The sequence below is a fragment of the Sus scrofa genome, chromosome 9, assembly GCF_000003025.6.
Source record: "Sus scrofa isolate TJ Tabasco breed Duroc chromosome 9, Sscrofa11.1, whole genome shotgun sequence".
Classification (NCBI taxonomy): Eukaryota; Metazoa; Chordata; class Mammalia; order Artiodactyla; family Suidae; genus Sus; species Sus scrofa.
In genome coordinates, this window is record NC_010451.4 from 124,044,799 (window position 1) to 124,066,186 (window position 21,388).

Below are 21,388 nucleotides of genomic sequence, written 5' to 3' on the forward strand. Positions count from 1 at the left end.
GCTGCAGCAAACTACTGCAGACATGGTGGATTAAAACAACAGAAGTGTATTATCTCCATTCTGGAAGCCAGAAGACTGGAATCAGCATCACAGGGCCATGGAGAGGTGTTGGCATAGCTGTGCTTCCTCTAGAGGCTCTAGTGAAGAATATATTCCTTGGTTCTTTCAGCTTCTTGTGGCTGCCAGCATCCCTTGACTTGTGGTTACATCACTCCTGTCTGCCTCTGTGGTCCCACTGCCCCTTCCTTTCCTGCTCTAATCTCCCTCTGTCATCTCTTATAACAATGCTTCTGATGGCATTTAGGTCCCCACCCAGATAATCTAGGAAAATCTCATCTCCAGAGTCTCAATCTCATCCATAAAAACTTCACCGTATGGTAAATTTTATGTCATGTAATTTATCACAATTAATTTTTTTAATTTTAAGGTAACATTCATATATTCCAGAAATTAGGATCTGATACCTTTGGGGGCCACCATTCCACCCACTACAAGTGGTTCCTAGCCAACAACTAGAGAAGAACCGAGGTCAGGTCAACAGTCAGTGAGGAACTCAGTCCTGCGGATGACCACATGAGTGAGCTCAGAAGATGCTCCTTTCCCAGTCGAACCTGAGCCTCGAGTTAACTGTAGCCCAGGTGAAGACCTGAGTGCAACCTGTGGAGACCCTGGGCCAGAGAACCCTGCTAAACTGTGCCCAGATTCCTGACTCAGGAAACTGTGAGATAACAAAAGCCTTTGTAACCAACAAGTGTGGGGATATTGTTACACAACAAAAGATAACAGTTGCTTTGCTCAAGGCTTGTAAGATGCCAATTCATTACACTGTATTTACATCTAAGATGACAATTTAATCAACATTTTTATTAACAGAAGTAAATTAAGACCGTAAACTACAGAGTTAGAAAAAACCCACTTTCTGCACGACCTCAAGCAAGGGCTCTGAGATTTTGTTTCCACTTGTGTTAGATGGAGTTAATGACAGTTTCTTAGCGTTGTTGAAAATATTTCATGACCTGCGTAAAGCATCTACTTCAGGATCTGGCAGAGCCTATACTATTTTTATATCCCCTAAGAAAATACATATATTTGAACACAAAATAGAATCAAATATTTTTTAGACCTATTATCTCAGATTTTTTAAAATAAAATTATCATTTCTCCAAGATCAATTAACTGGTATTACTTTTGAAAAATCCAACATCTCCTATGATGGGTTCTCTACTCTCCTGTTTGAAACATTAAAAATACTTAATATAAAATATGGAATCAGGAAATGAAAGAATAAAGAAATCAAGACCAAATTGTTTTAACTGGAGTCAGTGAAACGTTTCTTGACAGAGAGAGATGATGCAATCACTTACCCAGAGGAAACTAATAAGGGACCTTGAAACAAAGGGTGAGTCTGGGAAACTGTTCAGAGATGGATGGTGGGGCCATTTAGGTGGCTGGGGCAGAAGGAAGAGGCTGTAACATCCCTCGGGGGACTGGAGGGGTGGTTTCAGAAGCATTTTGTGGGACAAGAGGCTGAAGGTTAATGATAATGGACATTGAAAGATGTGGAAGCTAGACACTTCAGGGGACACCCTCTCTCTTTCGTGGAAGGTTTGATCCAGAGTCTCATCCTTGAACTTGATAAGCACATTTCCTCTGCTCTCTTCTCATCTCTGAAATAAGGAATCATCTGGATGATCTCCCGGGTCCCTTCTAGCTGACATTCACGGCCACTGCCCATGTGAAAATAGATTATTCCCTCACACATATGCTCAGCTTACCGATGAACAGTGCAACACTCTGGGGACAGTCAGCTGCTATTCTGCTTCGCTTTCTGCTCTTTCTCTAGTGTCAGTAAGTTATTCCTCATTTAGGAAGAGATTCAGCGCTTAATATGTGAGAGAAAAAGAACCCACAAGATGGCTCTCCAAGGGGCTCTGAACAACCTAGAAAGACAATTTATCTTCCCCTAACTGACAGTAGGATTCACTAGGGCCCTTGACCTTGAGTACGGAGATAGAGGACCTGATGTGTTTTGGGTGGGGATATTAATGCACCAGCAGTCACATCAACACACACAGGTTTTCTGGAATTTGGGGGGACTTTTTTCCTTTTAAAGGAGAAAGAAAATAAGTCAAATTGCTTATTTCTTTTTCAAAGTATTTTACATTTACTAATTGTGTTTTTTTTTTTTTAATTTATGCCAGAGATTATTAGCATGGGAAAAGGAGATGCTGAGGAGTGCTTTGTTATTTCCATGTTTTCAGGCCTCCCTTTCTACTGTCAGCCTAGAGGCAGTCTCAGCAGCCCTGGTTTATGTGTATAGGCGCTGATGTTTCCTCTCCTGTCAGCCTTGACCTCTGGCTCCTTGCACCTCCCTCCCAGTCACCCAGCCAGCGGGCAGCCTGTCACAGGCTGCTCCCCCAGAAGCCTTTTCAAAAACCAGCAGTTACCTGGCAACAGTGACAATCTGCGAACAGGAGACAAAACAGCAGCGGACACCAGAAAGAGCAGCTTCTTCCAGAATCTAAAAGAGGGAAAGAGAAGGGCGGCAAACGTCTCTTTTTATCAATGGATTTTTATCCCCGCCTATGCTGTTCTGCTGAATCCCCAAACCTCCAATTTCTACCATCATCTGGTAAAAATAGCCTCCAATTGGAGAGTTTAATAACAGCCACAGAGATTCATATGGAATCGTGCACTTAGGTAGACTCAGTAATCACTCCCTCCCTTAATCCCAGCGTAGAATGCTCAGGAGTTAATCAACCTAGTTTCCATCTGTGCACGTGTTGTGTTCCAACCTAAGAACGTATTTTGACCACCTAATTACCCTTCCATAATAGCTTCCTAAACTCTGTGTACTGAGAAGCACTGACAAGCAATTGTCGCACTTCTTGCCTCCTTACTCACAACTCCACGGTGAGTGGTACTGGGGTTGGGGGCGGGGTGGACAAGCTTACTAGCTACCAAGAGCTGACATCACTGAATGCTTACTCTGTTTGAGATGCAGCTCTGAGTACCTTTAACTTTCAAAGCTGTCCTATGAGATCAATAATATCATTATCTCCATTTTACAGATGGGAAAAAAACTAGCTCAGAATGACTAACTGTCAAACGTCATACATCTATTAAGAGCAGGGTCAGGATCTGAACTCACTTCAGGGTTTGAACTCATGGCCTTAATTACCTCATTGTGTAGATAAAAGGTGAGTGATGCTAAGATGTGCTAAGAGGGAGCCTGGCTGGATGGTAAGGCAGAGATGAAAATTACCAAACTGTGGCATTCCCGTCGTGGCTCAGTGGTTAACGAATCTGACTAGCATCTGTGAGGACGTAGGTTCAATCCCTGGCCTTGCTCAGTGGGTTAAGGATCTGGTGTTGCCATGAGCTGTGGTGTAGGTCGCAGATGTGGCTCAGATCTGGCACTGTGGTGTAAGCTGGCAGCTACAGCTCCGATTCGACCCCTAGCCCGGGAACCTCCATGTGCCCAGGTGCAGCCCTAAAAAAGGCCAAAAAAAAAAAAGAAAGAAAGAAAGAAAATTACCAAACTGTAAGAGTCAGTGGATTAAAAATTAATAATGCTGAAGTCACCTAATGGAATATGCTCATCAAAACTTACTCCCCAGTTAAAGTGGGATGTGTAATTATAGGAATGGCCGGTCAAGCCCTTTGTCAGCAGAGTCCTGTGAAACTACATAAACTCGCCCAGGCTTTGAAGCACATAAACGTCAACCTACGGGGAAGGTGACCCCTGAAGACTCTGTCATCCACAGCATCCTGTGATTCCATGGGAAGAGCAACACAGCCATGTGAGTCAGCGTAAACAGAAGGCAGTGTGGAATGAGATGACCAGAACTTCAGTCCTGGCTTGGTTGTCCACTTTTTTTGTGACTTCACAGATGTCAATTTCGTAAACACTGACTGGGCCGATGTCTTGCACCAAGTGCTGATGTAGGGACTGAGGAAATAGGAATTCCCAGACAGGGGTCATGTTTTAAAGTAGGGTCATGGTCTAGCAGAGCAGGGAGAACTGTGGACAATTTCCCACATTTTCCTTATCTCTAGACTGAGATGACTAATTGCAACTTCTATTGTTGTGAGCTCAGATAACAGTTGTAAAAAGGACTTATGGACTGCAAGAAAGTCAGGCCAAGTTAGGGGTGATTATCCCTGCTAAGACTGAGCTCTTAAAATAATTCAAAGATATTATTACCATGGTTATGACCCTGCATAACCTGACTCCTGCCAACTTCTCCAACTTTATTTCCCTCCAGCGCCCTGTCTCTCTTCATTGCACAAGCCAAAAATATTCCTGCCCAGTTATCGGGATGGCTCATGCTTTCATTTCATTGAGATCTCTGCTCAAAAGCCCAGAAAGATCCTGCCCTATTCACGGTATCTAAAATAGAAAAGGTGTGCACACACACACACACACACACACACAGGCACACACTACACACAAACACAGATATGCTATACACACACACAAACACACATACACACGTGTGCAGGCACACACATCACTCTCTATTTCCTTATCTTGCTTCGTTTTTCTTCAGCGTACTATCTCCTCCTAAAATTATGCTTTGACTTGTTGGCTCACACATTTATTATCTGGCTTTCCCACTGGAATGCAAGCTCTCAGAGGGCAAGGATTTAGTCTTGGGAACCTTCTATTTCTAGTGCCCAGAACAGTTTCTGACTCACACCACAGCTCCACAATTACCGAGATATAGTTCCCATACCTTCCAATCCACCTATGCGAAGTATATAATTTAACAGTTTTTAGTATAGTCACGGGGTTGCGTGACCATCACCACAAATGATTTTAGAATGTTTTCATTCCCTCAAAAAGAAACCCCATACCTGTGATCAGTCGCTCTCTGTTCTCCTCAGAAGTCCTTTACCCGCCCCCCACCCAAGCCCTACTAATCTATGTTTTGTTTCTATGTATTTGCCTATTCTGGATATTTCATATAAACAAAATAACATAATATGTGGTCTTTTGAACATTAAAGTTTGATGAATGAATGAAAAAAATATTAAATCCAATTGTTGCCACACCCTCTGGATATTAGCAGCTCCTCAGAAAGTTTCCTTCTATGAGTTTTGAGCCACCTATTACCCCCGCCTAAGAAACAGAGAATTCACCTGGCAAAAATACAGCAAAAAAAAAAAAACAAAAAACCTCATTTATTCCTAGTGCACATTTGTTTGTTTAATTTTTAACTGTGACATTTTGATTGACATTGAACAGAGGCTTCCCATTTGCACAATTAACAGAAAAAAAAGGAACGGCTGACAGCAAATGAATACTTGAAACCAAAGACCAAGGGGTCTGATTATTTACTTAAGAGACCAACTGTTTTCAAACACTCTGAATTACAAGTGATTTAATTCTAATCTAAGCAGAGGCCAGCGAGCCTGGTGCTCTGATATGTTGATTACAAATCATTCTCTATTCATTAAAGCAGGACCTTGATCAGGCAATTTTGGTAGACATAATTCCACACATCCATGGACTTGAAAGTCATAAAATGGCCATTTATTATTTATAAGCATTTCATAATCCACTTCACCGACCCAACTGGTTTTCCCCTTCAGTTATTTTAAATTAGTGAGGTTTTAGTGCATAAATAGGCTCTTCTCCAATCTACACTGTTAAATGAGTCCTCATTTTTGATGTATGTCAGAGTAACTGACATCGATATCTAAATCAAACCATGAACTAGAATTGGAATGGTACCTAAGGTCACTGGGGACAGCCTCTCACTCAATGCTGGAATCCATGCCACGGCTTCCCTGGCTTAAATGCGTTCCACTGATGGGGAGCACAGCAAGACTTGAGGTAGCTCCCCATTCCATCCTTCAAAACAACTTTAACGACCAGGCACTGTTCCTTAAACATCCTAATTTAAAGATTTCCCCCACATGAGTCTCTCTGCATCTACCTTGTTTTAGTCCAAGTTCAGCCCCCTAAGGTAACAGAGGGGAAGCCTACTTCTTCCTGCGAAGAGCGAATGAGTCCCCCAAATGTCTGAAGACAGCTTGCCTCCTTCAGAATTCTTCCCTGAGCTAAAAACACCCCAGGTCATCTTATAACTCAGTTTTCAGACCCCTCTCTGCTGCCATCTTCCTCCACCACCACCTTTCCAATCATCCACCATTGAAGCAATTCATTGGTGTTCCTCAGTACAAATCTGCATGATGGGCACTTAACTGCGAACCTTTCCAATGAAAAGGGGGTCACACAGGCCTCATGCTAATTGTTAGATAGCCTCTTTTTTTTTTTTTTGTCTTTTTTTGCTATTTCTTTGGGCCGCTTCCGCGGCATATGGAGGTTCCCAGGCTAGGGGTCCAATCGGAGCTGTAGCCACCGGCCTACGCCAGAACCACAGCAACGCAGGATCCGAGCCGCGTCTGCAACCTACACCACAGCTCACGGCAACGCCGGATCGTTAACCCACTGGGCAAGGGCAGGGACCGAACCCGCAACCTCATGGTTCCTAGTCGGATTCGTTAACCACTGCGCCACGACGGGAACTCCAGATAGCCTCTTAAATGCAAACACGATCCATATGAATTGCTGAGACTATCTAGATGAAATCGTCCATATTGAGGGATTTCTACGGGCTTTTCACATTCATTTGTGGGTCAAGGGCTGCTTTGAGCTAAAATGAGCAGATCCCATTAAAACAAAGGACAGTATCCATTCAGAAGTTCTGACCTGCATGTCCTATCTTTAGACACATGTAATTTCAACCAAAGTGATCATGAATCAAACCAGGGAAGGCAGAGTTATTTCAGCCGCTGTGAAAACAAAAGCAGTTAATACCAAGCTCCTTGTATTCATTTAATTTGGAGGTTTCCTGAGGAGAGAAAGTAAATTTTGGTGTGCTTCCCATTTAAAGATGCCACACAGAGAATGTTTTATGTCTTCACACATCCTTCCAGAGGTTAATCGGTGCCAAAATACAAGGGGAAGAACTGACAGCCTATTTTTGTCAGGGCCACAGAGACACTATCTTAATGAGAATATTGCAGTTCAAGGTCTAATCTTTTTCTATCCTATCCTAACACAATAACAAGTTTGCCCAAAAATAAGCAGTTTAGGGGGCTTGAGCCTCACTAACCGTGGCCACTCCTTCATCTCCAGCCAGGGAGACAACTCTGGTGCAACCAACCAGAAGCATCAAGCAGTTCCCTTCCAGGAGGCAGCAGCATGCAGGAAAGAAAGAAGGCATTGAAAGTTAGTCTAAGCAGTATTAAATCACAGCACTACTATTTCTGATGAGTAACTATGAGAAAATTGCTTAACCACCCTGAGTCTGTTTCTTCATCTAAAAATGGGGTTCTTGTGCTCTCTTTGCAGTAGCACATATACTAAAAGTGGAACAATACAGAGAAGACGGGCATGGCCCTACACAAGGATGACACACACACTCACGGAGCACTCCCGATTTTAAAGTAAATAAATAGAAATAAATTAAAAACGGGATTCTTGATCCTTGCCTCAGATGGCTGCTGTGAGGAGCCATGTATGATAATGCATATGAAATGTAGGTAGTAGACAGGGGAAGGCACAGAGTAGGTGCTCGTTAATATTGACTAATAAATTATAGGTCAGAAATTTGTTCGGTGAAAGCAGAATGACAACAGAGAGTGTGGAATATGCTTAAGAGCTCTTTTGCTTGGGCTATAAGACTGCAAGGAGTTTCCCCCTTTCCACTCCGTCTAAAGAACTGGAACCAGTCAGCTGGAATGGCTTGCTCTCTTTCCTGGACAACAATGAAGTCATAGTGACACTTCCCATATGTTCTATTTTCAAGTTCTGGGCAGCCCCACACCCTTCTCTGGCATTTGTCATGGTAACACTACCCTCCTGACATCATCAACAGTTTCAGACCCCTGACTTTACAGAGGATTTTTCTTTCTTCATAATCAATAGGAAGATACTTAAGCCCACTGGCAAACCATGCTTTGTACATTAGACTACATTGCTTCTGAAGGTTTTCTAGATGAATTTTTTTTAACTCAGTCATAAGAGGGGACATTTTTCCCTGGAATGTCCTGTTTTTTCACCAAACTCCTCTGCTTGGAGATTCCTCAGTGGACTAATGACCCCCCCCTCCGAAAATCCACCATCAGTAAGTAAAAATGGATTCTCAACCCACACAAATGCATTGGATGCTTTTATGCTTATGAAAGAGGCAATACATTCCATGCTTTTAAGTTAGCGTTTATCGACTCTTAATTCTTGCTCAGTCATTCTAGGTCATTAACCCTACAGATGAGAGAACTAAGACCCAGAGAGTTCCAACCCACCTAATGTCAGATGTCAGACTAATGTCCAGCTAATAGAGAGACAGGACTTCTAAGACAACACTCCCTCCACTCCCTTCTACCTCCTGCCTAACAGCACAGTTAGTCTGAGCAGAGCCACCTAATCAGACATTCTTGAGAGATTACCTTGCTTCCTTGACGACCAGAGGGTCAGCACATCAATCAGGCCTGCTGGGGGGATGGCCAAGGGTTCGAGGCTCAGACAGGGAACACCTACAGGTGGTTCCTCTCAGGAACTGCCTTTCCTGGCGTGGGGAGCCTGTTGTCTCCGGGGATATCTGGTCAGACAGGACAGTGGCAGCTTTGTCTCCTTCATTAGAATTTCCTCCTATTGTGCATCTACAGAAGGGGAACTGACTGTGTGGCAGAGTGACTAAAGAAAGATGCTAAAGTTGGAACTGGGGACAATCCAAGTTGGCGGCCGCCTGAATCATGAGGAGATTCTAGGCTGCCACTTGTTCCTCCATCAAGTTCGAGTGACTCAGTTGTTTAAATCTTGTGGCAAGACACCTGGAAGCTGTTTGTCTCTTTCCTAAGGGCTCATTCACAGGGTAAAAATGTAATAACATTCATTTACCATCACTCTACCCTGAAGACCAGATCACTGCTAATTCAACGCGGTGCTGATTCAGTCATCATATCCCTGAGGCAACACTCTTCTGCAAGAGCTATTTATGTCCCAGCACCATTTGAAACACCTTCAGATCTTTTTTAAAATGTTCGAGCCCCTGAGAGGCAGCTTGATCTGATGAGAGCTGCGCTGGCTGTGGGTCTGAGGAGAGCGTGTCTGAAGGTCAGCCTACCATCTTGGGGTCATGCCTTCCAGCTCGAGCTACTTGCCTTCTCTCCTCAGGCTTGTTTCAGGATAAACCAGCCCACCTCAGCTCTGGAAGAGTCCCTTGTTCACTGCAGAAAGGAAGACATTGGAGAGAGAGACAGGTCAGTAGCTGAACACTTGATAACACTTGCTCTAGACTTGCCAGTGACGTAGCAGAGAACTCAGTTATCCTGCATGGCTTCTCTGTGCCTGAGAGACCCCAAACAGGAAAGAGGATGTTTACCCCACATTGAAAGGAGCCTATTCTACAAGGAGAAAGTTCTCGGGTCTGCTTCCTCAACCCTCTCCTTCAGAGGACCTGAGGTTTCAGCCAAGAGTGACCGCCAGGGAGAAAACAAGCCAGACGCTGTCCTAGCTTCCTCCCCCTTCCCACACCCTCCAGGTGAGAGTAGCTGATAAAATACTTATGGAGGACTTCAAGCTCCTGGGAGATCAACGCTACAGGAATAGGAAGTTTTATTATAATGCAAAACACTGGAGAAGGGTTCCTGGTCCGAAGTCATCAGGCACCAGGCAGAGAAGAGATGAAATACTTTCCTTTCTTCTGATCTCTGGCTAAAAGCCTCTCAGTCACTTAAGGAGGATTTAATCCACTAGTGGACTGTCCCCATTTGAGGAGTGCACGGCTAAAGTTAGTACTGACCTAACACGACAACCACAGGGGGAGGCGACCACAGTTTCTCTCTACTGCTGCAAACTAGTCACCTGCCAGTCTGCACACCTGTTCCTTCCCCAGAGTTTGGGGACACTGCTTCCACCAGGGTTTCCCCTTTAAATACCTTCAAGCCAGAGCAAACTGGGGAAAACTTCTCTCTGACCCATCTCTCCACCTTTGATTTTCCCTGCTTTTCTTCAAAGGACCTCCTCATTGGTACAGGGCCTCATTCTCAGCAAGTTACAGTGTAGCCCCTTTAAAGGCTCTTTGTAAACAGAACCAATTTTAAGGCTCTGGGGAAGAGTCTTGTCAGGGCTAAGCAAGAAATTTCGAGGCTGGCAGACCTACTCTTTTCCCTTTGAATTGCTCCATAAAAGCAGTGTCCAATTCCAGCCTTGCTATTAGTCCATTTTTGAAGGCCTCAACTGTATGGTCCAGAGAGGAAGGACCAAGAAAGGGAGCGGAGGGACACAGGCACGAATATCAACAGACCGAATTGAGGGTGTTTGGCTTAGAGACAGGATCTCTCAAGGAGATGCATAAGTGTTCCCAAATCTGCGAATGGGTGTCACTGTAGTTCAGTTTCTAATGATAATAAACAATAGAAACTCATTCAAGCTGGCTCAGCTAAAACAGGATTATCACGGAGCTTCCAAGGAGACTCTTCGGAAAATCCAAGAGACAAAGCCATCATAGGCTTGGGCCTCCTGGAAAAATCATGGGAGAGTGGACCTGAACTTAAGGTGTGGTCTAGACACTATAAGAGCAGAAGCTAAAGTACCTTTTTACAGAAAAATTACCTTTCACATGACTCATCTGGCCCCCCACCTGCTTCTTCCCCTAACAACTAGCAAATTCTTTCCAAGTTGCTTCATTTAAAAACCATTGAGTGAGAATCCTAGTGGCTTGGCTTACTTATGTTTAAAGAGTATGCATTTTTAGAGCAATTTTAGGCCACAGCAAAACTGAGAGGAGAGTACAGAGACTATACCCTCTCTCCACACAGGTGCACAGCCTCTCTCATCAACATCCCCCCCCCCCCGACACCACCCCAAGTGGCACTTTTCTTTTTTTTTTTTTTTTTGTCTTTTGTCTTTTTTTTGTTGTTGCTATTTCTTGGCGCTCCCGGCATATGAGTTCCAGCTAGTTGAATCAGAGCTGTAGCCACCGCCTATCCAGACCACAGCAACCGAGATCCGAGCCGCGTCTGCAATCTACACCACAGCTCACGCATGCCAGATCGTTAACCACTGGCAAGGCAGGACCGAACCGCAACCTCATGTTCCTAGTCGGATTCGTTAACCACTGTGCCACGATGGGAACTCCGCAAGTGGCACATTTCTTACAACTGGTGAACCTACACTGACACATCATAATCACCCAAAGTCCACAGTTTAGAGTTCACTTTTGGTTTTGTGCATTCTATGGGTTTGGACAAACGTATAATTACATGGATCCATCATTACAGTAACATACAGAGTATTTTCACTGCTCTAAAATTCCTTTATGCTTTGCCTATTCATCTTGACTCCCCCACTTCCAACCCCTGGCAACCACTGGTCTTTTTACGGTCTCCATAGTTTTGCTTTTCCAGAACGTCCTATCATTGGAATCATACTACATACTTTCAAGTACGTAGCTTTTCCAGTCGACTTCTTTTACTGAATAACATGCTTTTAAATTTCCTCCATGTGCTCATGGCTTGATAGCTCATTTCTTTTTGGTGTTGAATAATATTCCATTGTCTGGATATACCACTGCTTATTTACCCATTCATCTACGGAAGGACATCTTGGTTACTTCCAAGTTTTGGCAATTATGAACAAAGCTGCTATAAACATCCATGTGCATGTTTTTGGTGTGGACATAAGTTTTCAAGCCCCTTTGGATAAACACAAGGAGCAAGACTGCTGGATCATATGGTAAGAGTATACTTCGTTTTGCAAGCAACCACGAGCCGTCTCCCGAAGTGGCTGAACCATGTGGCAGTCCCACCAACAGTGAATTAGAGTCCCTGTTGCTCCACATCCTCACCAGCATTTACTGTTGTCAGCGTTCCAGATTTTGGTGAATCTAATGTATTTAATTTGCATTTCTCTGATGACATATGATGTGAGCATCTTTTCATAGGATTATTTACCATCTGTGTATCTTTGGTGAGATGTCTGTTAATGTCTTTGGCCCATTTTTTTTTAATTTTTTTTTTGCTAAAGTGTAGTTGATTTATAGTGTTGTGCCAAGTTCTGCTGTACAGCAAAGTGACCCAGTCATAAATGCATATACATTTCCTTTCTTGGACTCCTATCCCAAGAGACTGGACATGGTCCCCTGTGCTAGACAATAAGGTCTCACTGCCCATCCATTCTAAATGTAATAGTTTACATCTACTAACCCCCAATTCCCAGTCTATCCCACTCCCTGCCCCTCCCCCTTGGCAACCATATGGCCCATTTTTTAATTGAGTTGTCTGTTTTCTTATCCTTAAGTTTTAGAATTCTTTGTATAATTTAGAAAATAATCCTTTACCAGATGTGTCTTTTGCAAATATTTTCTCGCAGTCTGTGGCTTGTCTTCTCATTCTTATGACACTGTCTTCACAGAGCAGAAGTTTTTGATTTTAGCAAAGCCCAGTTTATCAATGACTGGTTTGTATCAGACCCCCAAGTGTTAAGTTGTAGTCTTAATCTTGGCCATGAAACAGGGATTTGTCTCTCCTCCAATCAGCTATAGCAAGACCGTGGGATTAAGTGGTATTTTTTAAAAATACTGGGCCTGCCCTGGCAGTCCGGGCTGTGAGCAAGGCAGCAGCAACTTCTTCTCGAAAGAAGCACAGAAGGCCGGGCAAAATAGCGTGGAGGTAACGGGCATAGAAGAGGTACAGACTATTAGGTAAAAAAAATAAGCTACAAAAGAGTTCCCGTTGTGGCTCAGCGGGTTACAAACCCAACTAGGATCCGTGAGAATACAGGTTTGATCCCTGGCCTCACTCAGTGAATTAAGGCTCCAGTGTTGCCCTGAGCTGTGGTGTAGGTCGCAGCTGCAGCTCAGATTTGGTGTCGCTGTGGCTGTGGTGTAGGCTGGCTGCTGCAGCTTTGGTTCAACCCCTAGCCTGGGGACTTCCATATGCCCTAAAAAACAAAAATAAATAAATAAATACACTATAAGGATATACCGTACAACACAGGGAATGCAGCTAACATTTTGTAATAACTATAAATTAAGTATAACCTTTAAAAACTGAGAATCACTATATTGTACACCTATAATTTATATAATATTACTGTAAATCAACTAGACTTCATTTTTTTTTTATTTTGAAAGAAAAGCATATAGGTCCTGGAGTCACACAGCTTGTTTTGAATTCCTGCACATCACTTCCTTACTGGATAAACCTGAGCAAGCCACTCATGCTTGCACCTCAATTTGCTCATCTGTACAATGGGGAAAAATAAATAAGGATTAATCGACGCGAAGCACTTAAAATAGTGTCCAGCATAGAATAGCACTCAATAAACATTTGCTATTATTATTCTCGCCAGCATAGTGCTTCTCCAACTTTAATGCGAATATAAATCTCCAGGACCATTTTTTTTTCCCCTTTGCTCAGCATGTGGAAGTTCCTTGGCCAGGGACTGAACCCACGCCACAGGAGCGACCCAAAGTAACGAGCTGTTTCCTTAACCTGCCGTGCCACAAGGGAACTCCTGAGGAGCTTTTAAAATGCAGATTCTGATTCAGTAGATACAGGGTGAGACCTGAGATCCTGCATGTCCAATCAGCCTCCAGGTGATGTCAGTGCTTCTGGTCCATGGACACTTGGAATAGACAGGCTCTTGTACCCGGGACAAGAGGAAGAAGGAACAGACTATTTCTAGCGAAAGGAACTAGAATAAAAGCCTTTTAAAAAAAAGAGAGAGAGAGAGAGAAAACTTCAGCCAAAATAAGAAAGAACTCGCTATCAAATAAAATCATTCTTAAGTGGAATCTTCAGGCTGCTTTGTAATATAATGAGTTCCCTCTCTAGAAACAGAGCTGACTTCTCTCAAGTACAGGAAGCAAGTGCCTAAGGCCCACGAGGCTTTTAGGGGCTCCCAAAATGTTTTAATTTTGATTTCTTTCAAAACCATGAGAAAAGTAAATATAATAATAAATATATAACAATGAATCCAACCTGGGTTTCAGTTGGGTTCATTCCAATGGAGTCATAAAATATAACTTTAAATATTTTTTATGACGCAAAAGGCCTACAAAAGTCAATGTGCCTGGGACTCAAGAAAGTCGTAACGTAGCCCTGACTGGATGTTTTCACAAGGATTCAACCATGAGATAAAGGATGGACCCTAAGGTTCCTTCCAACTTTGAGAGTCAATATTTCTTTTTTTTTTTTTTTTTTTTTTATTATTTTCCCACTGTACAGCAAGGGGGTCAGGTCATCCTTAGATGTATACATTGCAGTTACAGTTTTTTCCCCCACCCTTTCTTCTGTTGCGACATGAGTATCTAGACATAGTTCTCAATGCTATTCAGCAGGATCTCCTTATAAATCTATTCTAAGTTGTGTCTGATAAGCCCAAGCTCCCGATCCCTCCCACTCCCTCCCCCTCCCATCAGGCAACCACAAGTCTCTTCTCCAAGTCCATGATTTTCTTTTCTGAGGAGATGTTCATTTGTGCTGGATATTAGATTCCAGTTATAAGTGATATCATATGGTATTTGTCTTTAAGTTAATATTTCTTTAAAAATCTATGACCTTGCACTGGGTCTGCTAGTCACAAACCTCACACCTGCAAAAGTTCACTTCCTGCCTGCCCCACATTCTCACACATAGACTAACAGTGCTTACTTATCATTATCAGTGAATTAGCACCTTACAAGCCAGCCCTGGTATTTACTATCTATCTCTGCCTTCTCCCAGTTCACTTCCAAAATAAAGTATGCTTTTTATTTTTACAAAATACATTTGACTCCAGAAGCACTTTGCAGACATTTCTTCATTTATATATAAATCACTTTGCTGAAGGAGGTGGAATTTTGTTTTACGTTCACTTTTAAAGAGGGAAATGAAGCCAAGAAAAGATCAAGCAAGACCTGTGCTTAGAAACTCAATGGGAGAAAGAAAAATGCCTAAGATGATAGCTATTATCATTATGACTAACATACAACAAGCACTCATCGATCACTTAGGAAGCAATTCTCAAATACTGGTGCAAATTAGAATTATTTGTACAGTCTGGACCCTCCCACGAACTTTCTCCTTCAGAATATCCGGAAAACAGGAGTTCCCGTCATGGCGCGGTGGTTAACGAATCCGACTAGGAACCAGGAGGTTGCGGGTTCGGTCCCTGCCCTTGCTCAGTGGGTTAACGATCCGGTGTTGCCTTGAGCTGTGGTGTAGGTCGCAGACGCGGCTCGGATCCCGTGTTGCTGTGGCTCTGGCGTAGGCCGGTGGCTACAGCTCCAATTAGACCCCTAGCCTGGGAACCTCCATATGCCGCGGGAGCGGCCCAAGAAATAGCAACAACAACAACAACAACAAAAAGACAAAAAAAAAAAAAAAAAAAAAAAAAAAAGAACATCCGGAAAACAGATCCCCCGACTCGTGTCTAGAAAAGGCTCCCTGTGTGAGTTCTGCCATTATGAGGGTTTAAAACCACTGTGTCACAGCCATAGAGAAGAATTCTGCAGAAGGCCAGGAAGGAGAACACGCCAGGGAGGGAATGGCTTGGCTTCTGAGGCTGTACAGAGATGGAATAATACGGAGATGGAAAAAGTCCTTCAAAAAAATTTAAAATGACTAAAATAAACAATAGGGAAAAAAAGAACTATTTTTTTAAAAAAACCTAAAAAAAATTTTAAATAAAATAAAACCAACCAAAAAAAAAAAAAAAAAAAAAAAGGAAGAAGAAGGAGAAAAGATCCTTCAAATTTGAGGGGACATTAGTGACTGTGGTGAGAATAGGGACCCTGGGCCATGGAAGTAAAAGCCAGACGACAAAAGGTGGCGTACCTTATTCGCAGTGGACACTCAACAGATATCTGAGGAATCACAAAGTTGAGACATGAATGGAAGATGAAGAAGCGGTCAGGGAGTATACAGACTTTAAAACAGGGGTTTTAATCTGGAGTCCACAGATCTCCCCTCTACCAAGAGACCCATGGGTAGAATTCGGGGAATCCATGAACTTGGAATGGAAAAAGAAATTACAGCTTGATTTTCACTCACCTTTAACCGAAGAAATGCAGCCTTATCCTTGGATTATGACTGCAGGTGTCACACTTCGGTGGTAGTAGCAGCAGTCTTGGTTACTTTGTCACCTATGACAAAGCTATTTGACTGGGTCACTTTGCTGTAGAGTAGAAATTGACAGAACACTGTAAATCAACCATAATGGAAAAAATAGAAGTCATACAATAAAAAAACGAAAGAAAGCAAAAGAAAAGAAAAAACAAAAATCACACTAGAGCTGATATAATGTTGCAAACTGTTATTTACAGTCATCACTACTCCTCTGACATTAAGGGAGTTATTAGACCCACTTCAAGGTTTGGCTACTTAATAATATTAACAAAAGACACATAATAAAATTAAGAAAATATATATAAAAGAAATACACTCTGTACCTAACTTAACTGACAGAGGCTTCCTTCTAGAACCTTCCTCCCTAATTCCTCAGACTCGAGACTGGTGATATTCTATTCCTATGTTACCAAAATGATGATGTTGCATTTGATCAGCTGCCAATTCTTTCTTATTCCTTGAGAGTGAGGGCTAAGGAGCAGAGGAGCAAAAGAAAAGAAAGTGGAAAATGCTTTTTAAAAGGAGAAGAAGAAAGAAGAGGAGGGGGTGTGGGGAGAAGAAGGACAACAGCAGTAGATAAATACAAGACAGGGAACAGTGAACAAGGAAATACGGAGGAGGAAGAGGAATCAAAGACAACTCAGAAATCCCAAGGGCAGACATCAGCACTCCTCAGTGCTGTCTCCCTACTCCAGCTCAGCTCCATCTCAGCTCCATCTCACCGGGCACTGTTCCCTTCCCTGCCCACATACTTCTGTCACACAGAATAAAGCCACTGGACGACACAGCAAGAAGACACCATCATACAGTGCTCCCCAAATGCCAGACCCAGGTGGGGGCTGTTCCAGGCAGAGTCTTCACAAGGTCCCAGCGAACAAGGGAAATTAATGACAAGGTACTGAATATGTTACAAAACCAAGATATCCAATTTCAAAGAATGTTCTGTATTATGAAATTATGGCTTTTCTATATTTTTACGTTAAAATGTCCTTTTGATCAAACAGTACTAATATTAGATAATATTTTGCTTTATATTTTAATATTCTTACTTGGTAGTGTCTGTTCTCCAATTTTTTTTTTTCTTTTTAGGGCTGCACCTGCAGCATGCGAAAGTTCCCAGGCTGGGGCCGAATCCCAGCTGTACCCACTCGCCTACACTGCAGCCACAGCAACGCAGAATCTGGGCCACATCTGTGATCTACACCACAGCACATGGCCATTTGGATCTTTTAACCCACTGAGCGAGGCCAGGGATCAAACCCATGTCCTCATGGATACTAGTCAGGTGCATTACCACTGAGTCACAACAGGAACCCCCGTTTCCTAATTTTTAACACTATTTTTATTGCTCTTAAAATCCGCAAGGCTGGGAAGCACTACCTTACATTCTGTTTAATTTACCCTTCTCCTTTTAGAGATGAATTCCCAACAAGGCAATGTGACTTCTGTTCCAACATGTGGGGTTAGAGCATAAGACTCAGAGTCTAGTTTTAAGACTTGGGTTTGACTCCTGCCTCTGGTCTTCGCTACCTTGTGACCTTGGGCAAGGAACTTGATCTTCCCAAGCCTGAGTTTTCTCATCCATAAGTCAGAATCATTTTTACCTCATGAGATTGTTGAAGCATTCATGAGATAATGAATGTAAGGACACTATGTGGATTGCTAAGTAAAGTTGTTGTTGCATCCTTGTTATTATTATTGTAACTCAACGTCACATGGTTAATAGCAAAACTTGGCTTCCACACTGGCTTTTGTTTTCCACTTTGGACCGACTCCCTGTCCAGTCATCTTCAAACCATCCAGTGATTGACAATTCACATTAGAGAATCTACGTCAGATCATGACTTCTATATAGCTTAAAAAACATTAACAACTTATTTAATATTCCTGACAAAATTGCATAATCCAGCTCTAGTCATGAGGGGACATCAGACAAAACCCAGTTTGAAAGACTTCTAAAAAATAACTGGCCTACATTCTTCAAAAATGTCAATGTCATGAAAATCAAAGTTAGAAAACTGTTCCATTTGTCTGATTCTGTATTGGATCCTGGAGCAGAAGAAAAGGCGTCACTATAAAAAATGATGTTAAAAATTATGGGAACAGATGGAAGATAATATAAGAAAAGGATTGTCTAGGAAGGTACGACTGGGTTACTTTGCTATACAGCAGAAATTGGCACAACATTGTAAATCGACTATCCTTTAATAAAAAAGTAATTTTTTAAATTATGGGAACAGTTTGCAAAATGTAAGGTCTGTAATTAGATAATAGTATGTCATTGTTAAATAGCCTGAGTGAATATTATTCTTAGAAAATATATTTACAGCAGAAATTGGCACAGCATCTGTAAATTCACTACACCTTAATTTAAAAAAAGACAATGGGAGTTCCCATCGCGACGAAGCGGAAATGAGTCTGACTAGGAACCATGAGGTTGCGGGTTCCATCTCTGGCCTGGCTCAGTGGGTTAAGGATCCGGCGTTGCTGTGAGCTGTGGTGTAGGTTGCAGATGTGGCTCGGATCTCTCTGGCGTAGGCAGGCAGCTGTAGCTCTAATTAGACCCCTAGCCTTCGAACCTGCCTATGCCACAGGTGTGGCCCAAAAAGGACAAAAAGACAATATATAGCAAAGTATTTATGGACAAAGGGGCATGATTTCTGAGCGTGAAAAAAATTAAAAAATATATATGTAATACATAAATGTAAAAATATATGCTATGTAAATAATATATAAACATATATATGGAGAGAGAGAGAGAGACAATGATAAAACAAATTTGGGAAAACATTAAAAGTACCCATTACATGCAAGTCACTCTGTATGTCAGTAGCATCAGATATTACACAGGACTCTACAATTAACAGTGTACTTTCACATGACTTCGCATCTGATTTGATTCTCACTGAATTCTCAGTGAAGCACGATGAAACAATATCTTATGGGGGTGGAGTGAGGAGGCTGGGGTCTAAAATTTCAGCCAGGAAGGAAAAAAAAAATCAGAACCAATTTTTAAAAACCGCCTTCCCTGAATACTCTTTATGTTTATCATGTTAGCTTATAACACAAATGTTTTGGCCTAGGTTGAGGGCCAGATGTGACAAAGATATTCTTTACTGCTTCTCCTCACTTATTCAGAGTACAGTCATTCCTCGGTATCCATGGAGGACCGGATCCAGGACACCCATGGATACCAAATCTGAGGATGCTCAAATCCCTTATTATAAAATGGCATCACATTTGCATATAACCAACAGTGTTCTCCCACACACTTTAAAGCATCTCTAGGTTGCTTATGATAACTAATACAACGTAAATGTTATGTAAATAGTTGCATGGCAAGTTTGAGTTTCACTTTTTTGGAACTTTCTGGAATTTTTTTTTCCATATACTTTCAGTCAATCGTTGGTTAAATTCATGGATGCAGAATGGCAGATATGGAGGGTTAACTGTATACAGAGAGTCAAGATTCTCATCCTGTCAGAAGTCCATAGGAACTGAGATCCACTGAGGAAACAGAAAGTCTCCATCTCTCATCCACACCCACTCCAGATCTGATATTCACTCCTTGAGTTGAGTGTGCAATACAATTGCCCACCATGTTTAAATAGCGCTCTCTCTCTCTCTCTCTCCTCAGTGAACGTGCTTGGTTTTGCTGAAGACCTGCTGCTGAACTGGAGACAATTCCATGTGCATATAATGAGATTCCGACAGGACAGTGTGCAGGATTTAGTTGGTTGTGGCCCAGAATCTGTTCTCACCTATTTTCAGGTCCCTTCCAGTGACACAAGAGACTGGAAGTGAAAAAAATACACTTTCCAGATTCAAGTTAGAAGGCTGAACGTTCTACCAACTCAATGCACTCATAAGAGATTTGGAAGGTGGAAGCATCTTCCTGCTGCTTTTGCTATTTTCTGCCAACAATGAAGATTTTAGTGTTTTCAGTGTTTCAGTGTTTCCTCGGCTGTTGAGGGGGTGTTGGGCAATGGAGATCACCAGACCCCACCTTCCACCGTTCAGGGGGTTTGAGGAGGGGCAGCAAGAACCCCTCTTGAGGCCGTCTTTCTGATCCTCTCAATCTATGTCGTTGTGTTATGAAAGCCAATGGATCCAGCTTCTGATCCTGCCCTTCTCAATGGACCCAGAGGTCATCATGCCCCTGGTGGGTTAGTCCTGCGATATCCTAGAAGTCATTCTGGAAGCCCAGCCTAGCACCTCACTCCCTAACCTTACTTCAAGCAATTCTGGAAACACCCTATCTCCCTTCCTACTTAAAATACTTGGAATAGTTGCTGCCTCCTGAACTCAACCTTACCTAGATTTTTCTCTTTTTCCAGATAGAGAGGGACAGACTATAAGTGGTTAAGGTAGTGCCATGCTAGAATGAAGTTCTCATACAATCAAATACAAGAGCTGGGATTTACTGCACTGGTTCATGGACACAGGGCTGACTGTGGGCAGCATTCAGACTCTTTCTCTTTTAAAACAGAGCACAAACCTCTGCACCAACAGGGTGAGGGGACCTAACACTGACCAGGCTCAACAAAGAGTTAGTATTCAAATTATTATTCCACAGCTTCTCTTTGAGAAATTAAAGCCAACTTTCCTTCGTGGTCAGTTCATTTTTCACTTCTGGAGGCAAGAAAGAGGGGAAGGTTGCAGACAGGAATGAATACGGGGGTGATGTCAAGTCTCCTGATTCAATCACAGTGCGTAGGGATTCAGAAAACACTCAGCAGGAAATTTAACCAGGAGCAGAGGCTCTACACCCAAGTACCCATCCACAACTGCTGCCTCTATCTTACTTCTGCAAAGCTGAAAGGAGAAAAGATAGGAGATAAGGAAGAGAGGTAACATTTATCCAACATATCAGGCTCCTGCTCAATTTTCAGAACAAATTTAAGAGGTGACGAATACTACCATGACCATTTCTTAAGGGGAGGGACTAGAGTTCAGGGGAAATAAAGGAATCACATAAGGTCACACAGCTATTACATATCCTAACCCATCAGAGGGAGAAATAGTCTAGCCCAGGCTTCTCCACGGCCAAAGTCTATTTCTTTCACCACTTGCAAAATAATGCAGCTCTCCACAAGGTGAATGATTGCCAATATTTTTTCCACTCCTCAAAATAGTGTTTTCTAAGCTGAAATAGACAACCATTGATTAAACCCAGCAGCCCTCATTAATCAGTTTCTTGAGTGAAAAATAAAACAGCAGGTTCCAGCATTTTTATTCTTAGCTCCTTACTAGGAAAAAG

At 42.5% G+C, this 21,388-nt stretch overlaps 1 protein-coding gene and 1 long non-coding RNA gene across 7 annotated transcripts in view; both read right to left on the reverse strand.

Annotated features, from left to right (window-relative positions):
• Window positions 1-9,129, reverse strand: part of RGS8 (regulator of G protein signaling 8) — a 116,207-nt gene extending 107,078 nt beyond the window's left edge. For 3 of the 6 annotated variants that reach the window (XM_021063766.1, XM_021063767.1, XM_021063772.1), the window contains exons 1-3: window positions 8,464-9,116; window positions 7,128-7,198; window positions 2,448-2,521 (exon numbers count right to left, since the gene is read on the reverse strand). The gene's annotated coding sequence lies outside the window, so the exon portion shown is untranslated. Of the gene's footprint in view, window positions 1-2,447; window positions 3,344-7,127; window positions 7,199-8,463 lie in introns of those variants that run through there. The other 3 variants (XM_021063775.1, XM_021063768.1, XM_003357571.4) reach the window with 3 other exon arrangements.
• The window catches only part of LOC110255526, a 36,945-nt gene continuing 24,729 nt past the window's right edge, over window positions 9,173-21,388 (reverse strand). The window contains exons 4-5 of the long non-coding RNA XR_002335965.1: window positions 16,054-16,177; window positions 9,173-9,243 (exon numbers count right to left, since the gene is read on the reverse strand). This is a non-coding gene — a long non-coding RNA (uncharacterized LOC110255526). The remainder of the gene's footprint in view (window positions 9,244-16,053; window positions 16,178-21,388) is intronic.